The sequence below is a fragment of the Lissotriton vulgaris genome, chromosome 7 (genome assembly GCF_964263255.1).
Source record: "Lissotriton vulgaris chromosome 7, aLisVul1.2, whole genome shotgun sequence".
Taxonomy (NCBI): Eukaryota; Metazoa; Chordata; class Amphibia; order Caudata; family Salamandridae; genus Lissotriton; species Lissotriton vulgaris.
Genome location: NC_141695.1, coordinates 545329275 through 545337859, shown reverse-complemented (window position 1 = coordinate 545337859; position 8585 = coordinate 545329275). Strand labels below are relative to the sequence as shown.

At 40.9% G+C, this 8585-nt stretch overlaps 1 protein-coding gene across 2 annotated transcripts in view; it reads right to left on the bottom strand.

Annotated features, from left to right (window-relative positions):
• The window catches only part of STX8 (syntaxin 8), a 1246356-nt gene that overhangs the window by 1225159 nt on the left and 12612 nt on the right, over positions 1-8585 (bottom strand). The gene's annotated exons all lie outside the window — the stretch shown is intronic.

The following is an 8585-nucleotide window of genomic DNA, read 5'->3' as shown; positions in this document are numbered from 1 at the left end:
CAGACTCTCTCTCTTTGACAGACTCTCTCTTTGACAGACTCTCCCCCTTTGACAGACTCTCCCCCTTTGACAGACTCTCCCCCTTTGACAGACTCTCCCCCTTTGACAGACTATCCCTCTTTGACAGACTCTCCCTCTTTGACAGACTCTCCCTCTTTGACAGACTCTCCCTCTTTGACAGACTCTCCCTCTTTAACAGACTCTCTCTTTGACAGACTCTCTCTCTCTTTGACAGACTCTCTCTCTCTTTGACAGACTCTCTCTCTCTTTGACAGACTCTCTATTTGACAGACTCTCTCTTTGACAGACTCTCTTTGACAGACTCTCTCTCTCTTTGACAGACTCTCTCTCTCTTTGACTGACTCTCTCTCTTTGACAGACTCTCTCTCTCAGACTCTCTCTCTCTTTGACAGACTCTCTCTCTCTTTGACAGACTCTCTATTTGACAGACTCTCTCTTTGACAGACTCTCTCTCTCTTTGACAGACTCTCTCTCTCTTTGACAGACTCTCTCTTTGACAGACTCTCTCTCTTTGACAGACTCTCTCTCTGTTTGATAGACTATCTCTTTGACAGACTCTCTTTAATTAAAAATGAGAGATATTCAAATTATGTTTCAGTTAAAAGGCTAAAAATACAGTATTTTAATTAAAGTTTAATTTGCTTGCAAACAATAATACTAAATATATATTTACTTAAATAAAACTTTTTAAAGCTTTTTATCTTGTATTTGCATTATTATTACAGAGTACATAAGATATGTTAATGGACAATTTTACTTGAAAAAGACTACAACAAATGTAATTATTCTATAGCAAATTGAGCTACATGCAAAAATGTTAATGTGTAAATTTTTTTTTACAGAAGCTACACCACATGTGCACTCTTTCGATGTTATGTAGCAAATTCATCTGGCTTATACATTGTGAAAAAATGGTAACATAAAAACATATCCAACGTTCATTAAAAATGCTACTCCCATGATAATGCTCATACGCCCACATTTTCATCCATCCACCCATCATTCATCCCACCACCTTTTCATACATCATTCATACATGCAACATTTTCTCCATCCAAACATACATCTAACATTTCAGTCTCCCAAATATACATCCATCCACACACACTTTCATCATCCATCATTCATCCACTTACCTTTTCACACATCCATCCATGCAACTTTTCAATTAGCCTTTCATCCTTCTATCCATACATCATTCATCCATCCACGCTATCATCTATACATCCATACGCCCACCCTTTCTCCATCCACACATCATTCACCACAGCACCTTTTCACACATACATCCAGCCATCTTTTCTTACATCCATACTTCATCCGTCCACCCTTTTATCCTTTCATGCATCCTTTCATCCACACTTTTATTCATCCATCCACACTTGCATCGTTCTATCCATACATCCATCCTTTTCACATCCACACTTCAATTCATACACCCACCTACATTTGCACACATCCATCATTCATGCAACATTTTTATTAATACATCCATCTACCATTTATTATACTAACAATACATCCATTTACACTTTCAGTTTCCCATACATACATCCATCTTTACACATACACACACTTCTATCCATCCACTCATCATTTGTCCAACAGCATTTTCACCGATCCATCAATCATTCGTCCATGCAACATTTTTGACATCTATCTTAAAAATTAATTCCCCAATCTATACACACATCAACGCATCCATCAAGCCACACAATACTTATCCACCTACATTTTCACTCATACATCATACATCCATGCAACATTTTAACTATCCATCCTTTCATTTTTCCATCCATCCATCATGCTTCATCCATTCAATCTTTCATCTATACATCTATACATCAATACACACACTTTCATCCATCCACCCATCATTCATCACACCACCTTTTCACACCTCCATACATAATTCATTCAACATTTTATACATCCACCTTTTATTACATCCAGCCTTCTTCTGTCCACCCTTTCATCATTCCACGCATCCTTTCATCCATTCACACATTCAACACTACATCCTGCATCCAACCACACTTTCATCCTTCCATCCATACATCCATCCTTTACACATCCACACACCTTTTCACACATCAATCATTCATCCATGCAACATTTCAGACATCAATCTTCTAATTATTCGAAAGTTATGGAATTGTTAAAACTAGTAAAGTCACTATGCAATATAGTTCCTATGCATAGTTCAGTGGCATCCTAAAATGCCTTATTGATGTTTTACAACAAAACGTGAAAACACTTTCTAATACCTTGACTTCATTGTATATGTTGTTTGAAGAACTTTCAAAGCAACTGCCTGCATCCATCTAACAGTGCCATGCATCCTTTCATACACACTTTTATTCATCCATCCTTCATCCAGCCACACTTCCACATTTCCATACATCCATCCTTTACTCATCCACCCTTCAATCTATACACCCATCATACAGCCACATAAATTTCAACACAACCATCCATCACATTCATTTACCATTTCATTCTACTAACAATACATCCATCCACTTTCAGCTTTCCATCCATACATCATTTACACATCCACCCTTCTATCCATTCACTCATCATTTTTCCAACAACTTTCTCAACTATCAATCAATCATTCATCCATGCAACATTTTCTACATTAATCTTAAAAATTCATTCCACAATCTATACACACATCACATCCTTCCAGCCACACATTATTTATCCACATAGCTTTTCACACATGCATCATACATCCATGCAACTTTAACTATCCATCCTTTCATTCTTCCACCCATCCTTCATACATCCTTCATACATCCATCATTTTATCTATACATCAATTCACCCACACTTTCATCCATCCACCCATCATTCATCACACAACCTTTTCACACATCCATCAATTAACCCACACTTTCATCCATCCACCCATCATTCATCACACCACCTTTTCACACATCCATACATCATTCATCCATGCAACATTTTATACATCCATCCACCTACATTTTCTTTTATCCGTCCTTCCGTCCAACATTTCATCCATTCACACTTTCAACAATCCAACCTGCATCCATCCACACTTTCATCCTTCCATACATCCATCCATCCTTTACACATACACACACGTTTTCACACATCCATCAGTCATCCATGCAACATTTAACATCAATCTATAGATTCTTCAGAACTTATGGTTTTTTCAAACTAGTAAAGTCACTGTGCAATATTGTACTTATGCATCGTTCGGTGTGACATCCTCAAATGCCTTATTGATGTTTTCCAACAATACATGCAATTGCATTCTAAGACCTTCACATCATTGTATATGTTCTTTAAAGAAGTTTGCAGGACCACAGCGAACTGTTCTTAATGTCATTGTGCTGTTTCTTTGTACTATTTATTGTGATCTCTTAATTCACCCTGGATGTTCACCTGGTGAACGTGTGAGCCTGGCAATGGCTGCCTTGAGGATTCGTATGTTGGGTGCATTCTGCTGTGCGCTTTTGCATTCCATCAGTTGTTGATGACGGTTGGAGTACATTCTAAACTTTGTAGGAAATATTTCTACTGTGGTGGTGCTGTCCGTCAGCTAAGATGAAAGTGAATTTTTATGCCCCTACATGCTGCTCAGCCCCAAAATATGTTAATTGTAGAGAATCATTTCAATGCTCATGCAAGTACTGATGCCTTTTTAGGAGATTTGAGAGCTAAGGTCTCAGATTGAGACTCATGCAGGTTGCTACTAGTTGCAATCCAGGAAGGAATTTCCTAATGTTAATAGAGACTATAGTCCAGACCTAGGTTGTTTTGTTTGATATCAGGGTCTGTTAAATGTTCTGGTTCTCAGAGCAACTTAACATTTAGTTCATGTTGTCTGGAATTTGAGGCTGATGTGCCAACAGGTGCTTATGCAACTGTTTGAGTCTCTGACCATCCATGACTCCTTTATGGTGGATACAAGAATGCTGCCAGCGGCATACAAACTCCTCAGAACTTTCCCAGTTATTACTATTTACATGGTGTGTACCTCTTGGAAATTTTATATGGCCTCCAAGGTGAAGAACATTGGAATTGTGATGAACTTCAACTTTGCCATAAACAGGAAGCTTTTCATAAGACTTGCCCTGTTATTTATCTCCGAGAGAAAGTCCTCTTTCCTTGCTCGCTATTCCCTTATACACAATCTTTGCAACCCCCCGCACCCCAGTATATTTTGGACAACAAAGGGATAAAAAGATATGCACACTCCAAATCCAAGGACTCTGGCAGAGCACGTTGCAGCTTTGGGGGCAAAACAGTTTTAGTACAACAGTTGTTCTGTGGCATGCCTACCACAGGATTGCAGAAAACAGCAAGAACACATACATTTTAGCAACATTTTTTAAACCTTCCAGTTTAATGAAGCCTTTGACGTTCTATCTTAGGCCCCTTATCTCTCTCTTTATGGTACTTATTGGGTGCACTAAAGTCCAGCTTATGAATCATGTACCCCAAGATGAAAAATATCATAGCAACATTTTGATGTGGCATGTGTGCATCTTATTGTATTATTTTAACTTGTTTCTTGGTGCCTGTCTTTACCTAATGAATAGAGCATCAGGACGGGACAGGGCCTGCTCAAATCATTTTCTCAAACAAAAGTAAGGCTCACCTGCACCCTAAGCCAATGAAGACTTTTACACTGAAGGGCATCCTGAGGTTCTTTACTCCTCCCTTTAGTACATAGGCGATGATGCTGTTTTTACAGTCATTAACGAGTGACTGGGTGATGGTAACTTTAATTGCGACATGGAATATTTTATTTTTAGTATTTTACTTTTAGTTCCCTGCCCCCTCGCTGTGCTTGCTTCCCTGCCCCACTACTTCGAGAGAAAGCCCCAGGCTGCTGAAAGGCCGGTGTATGTTGGAAAAAAAACAAATAGGGCTTAGAAAAACAAACGCCTCTCTGCGTGGCTTCCCGCCGGTGAGGGGCGAGGGCGCGTTTCGCCAGGGACCCCCATTGTCATGTGCCCTTGTTGCCTGCTTGTGCCCCTGTTGCCTGCTTGTGCCTCCGTGTGCCCCTGTTGCCTGCTTGTGCCTCAGTGTGCCCCTGTTGCCTGCTTGTGCGTCCGTGTGCCCCTGTTGCCTGCTTGTGCCTCAGTGTGCCCCTGTTGCCTGCTTGTGCCATGTGGGTGTGTGTGGAGGGCTCTGTGTGGCTGTGTGTGTGGGGAGGTTTGTGTGGCTGTGTGTGTGGGGAGCTTTGTGGCTGTGTGTGTGGGGAGCTTTGTGTGGCTGTGTGTGGGGGGAGCTTTGTGCGGCTGTGTGTGTGGGGAGCTTTGTGCGGCTGTGTGTGTGGGGAGCTTTGTGTGGCTGTGTGTGTGGGGGGGGCTCTGTGTGTGTCATTTGCGAGAGATAAAGCTAGTGGCATTGTAAATGACAATGCCATTTATTTATGTTAAAAAATACATAAATAAAAATAATGTCAAGAGCAATGCCAATAGCTCTAACTTTAACAAAGGCGAAACCATTGCATTGTAAATGCTTGTTTTATTTGATCCCAGGATAGCGCCTCTGCTCCTCTCTGCCATACACTGCTACAGGTCTTGTTGCTGCTAGAGTAAAGTTCCCTTTGTTATAGTCTCATCCTTTTTGTCTCTGTCCCTCTGACCCCCTGAATTGAGTTGTTTCGCTTGCACCTGTCCCTTCCACCTCCTCCGTCATTCCACTTGTTCTTGACCTTGTTGCCTCCTGCCAGAAAAAGAAGTGCTATGGTGGAGCAGGGAGAGGGGGGGGGGGTGCAGCGCTGGCCAAGCCCAACCATTTTTTTCCTACCTTTTAGCAATGCAGCACAGCAGCTGTGCTGCTATGCCACCTGACTAAAAAATACTGAAGAGGCAAATAGCTCCTGTAGATAGGAGCGACTGACTTCACCAATGCTCGTCACGTCCATCTCTCCATAAGTGGTGTCCATACTCAATCATGTGCATTAACCTGCTCCAAGCACATAGACATTTATGCTGTGGACTACACCCCAGGATAGGGGTATGTCCCAAACTTTTACCGGCCTGTTGCCCTTCAAAGGTATGCCACACCACAAACACAAACAGAAGCACCGGCGCCTGCACAACGGCAGGCGGTGTGTCTCAGAGTATGGCACATGAGGTGATGGTTTAACAGCCACTGAAACATTTACAAATTGTACTGGTAATGGTCAGGGCTGCAGGGAGTGAACGGAGTATCACTGATACTCCAACCAAGGACTCGATCATCAAGAACTGAAATCACACCTCCTGACGCGGTATTGCTGTGCTACTTAAGGCATATCTCGAAGGCAACCAGATGTACTGCCTTTGCCTCGAATGCCTAATGAGCAGATTTTCTCATAAAAGTAGTTTTTTCTCGAAAGCATCAACCTATTAAAGCACTCCTCACTGAGTGCAACGTAGAATCTGACACTAAAAAGATTACTATTTTGAACTGATAATAGCGATATGCAGCCATTTAAAGAGGTAATAATTTTGCTCGGATACTATTAACATCCCATATTAATAGACCGGGGTAAAGGCATTCACAGAACAGCAGACCAGAAGAGTCCTAGGGGCAGATGTATCAAGATTACGATTTGTGAATTCTAAATAGTGATTTTTTGCGAATCGCTATTTAGAATTCGCTAAATGGAATGTATGTACAAAATCGCTATTTTTTAGCGATTCCTTAATATTCTTTATTTGCGAATTGCATTTTGCGAATTCGCAAATAAAGAACAATTTCCAATGCATTCCTATGGGCCAGGAGGCCCATAGGAATGATAGTGCAATAATTCTCAAATTGCGAATTCGCAATTTGCTAATCGCAATTTGAGAATTATTTCAAGGGTGCAGGGGTGTCTCATAGACACCCTGCTGCACCCCTGAAATTTACATGTGTGTGCATGTGGCTCACATACATGCCCTATGGGCATGTATGTGTGTCACATGCCACCCTCACAAATGCCAAATAGGGCATTATTAAAAGAAATCGCAAATTACCACAAACTACAAGTTGGTGGTAATTTGCGATTTCTTAACACAAAATCGCAATTTCAAAAAGTTACATACATATCATTTAAGGAATTGCAAAAATTGCGATTCCTTAAATGCTAAGGCAAAATAAGGAATCGCAATTTTTTGCGGTTCCTTAAATTGCAATTTTTTGATACATAGCAAATCATGCTAAAAGGCCGTTTGCGAGTCGCAAAAGCCTTGATACAACTGGCCCTTAAATACTTATTCCAACAGAGTGAAAAATCATATCTTGCAAGATTTTGTTCACAGCATGCACTAGTTTAAAAACCATCAGTTATTACAAAGAGGATGTTTTAAAGATTCCTAAACATTAGTTATGGCAGAGTGCAGAAACAGGGCGAGTGTTGCACTCCGCTGAGAACTCATTCCGTCTTCACCATGTCCAAATAAACTCTACTACAAACTACACAGCGACTGAACTGGGCACTCTCTCTCTACTGGGCACCGAAGGCCAATTAAGGCCCCCAAGCTCTCTCAGGACTGGACAGGAACAACACCATAAAAAAGCATTGGCAAAGCCAACAGGTCTCGCCTATTCGAGCTATTGTCTTTGTCAATGATTTTAGCCATGTTACACAGCATTGTGGCTGAAAGGTAAAAAAGAAACAAAAATAGCGCTACGAGACGGATAGAGTTGGTCACATCTAGTGTTGTTTTTTGGAATCCTGGCAAGAGGCATCTCGGAGGAAGGGAGGCGTGCAACACAAGCGTGCTAAAACTCTCCATAGAAGAGGAAAACATGCCGCTGCAAACCATGTGCAAACTGCAAAAATTCAACAGGCATACAAAATAATGTTTTATCCAGACATACTCATTAATTATGATAACATATAATCAGATAAACACAAAGATTTTATTGGGAGAAATATTTAAAAACATCAATACCTCTTTCATTTACAGATTGTATAGTATTTCAAACATATATTATTTCAGATTTTCGAAACCAAACGTCACAGGTAAGGAGCTGTCATGGTCATCCTCTCATTACAGTGATGTTTGGCAGAGTCAGTAGTGTTTTTTTTTTACTTTGCGCTCCGCTGCTGTGTAAAATGGATTAAAACATTGACCAAGACAATAGGTTGTGTGGGTGAGCTCTGTTGGCTTTGCCAATGTTTGTTTTAATCGTAATAGGAGAAAAGCTAGGCCCACGGAGATTTCGTGGATGCCTGAAACCAAAGGTGCGTACAAATACCTTTATTTAACCTATTGCAAGCACTGCACTAAGCCAAAACTGAAGAGAGGGCCAGAGACTTGACACAAATGCTAACTGTTTAAATACAGGCTTCACTTCGCATAGGAACATCACACTTAAACAGAACATTGGATATAGGTCCTACACCAGTCAGACACAAGTAGGCTAAGATAGAAGGAAGATTCGGAACAGAATCTGTTAGAGTAAGAGAGGAAGGCCATTTTGCCAAGAGCCCCAAAGTCACACGTATGTACCCAATATAAAGAAACGCTTGCAAAATTCTGACTGTTGGTATTTAACCCCAGTCAGTCTCAAAGATATGTTCAGGAGTTCTGACATGT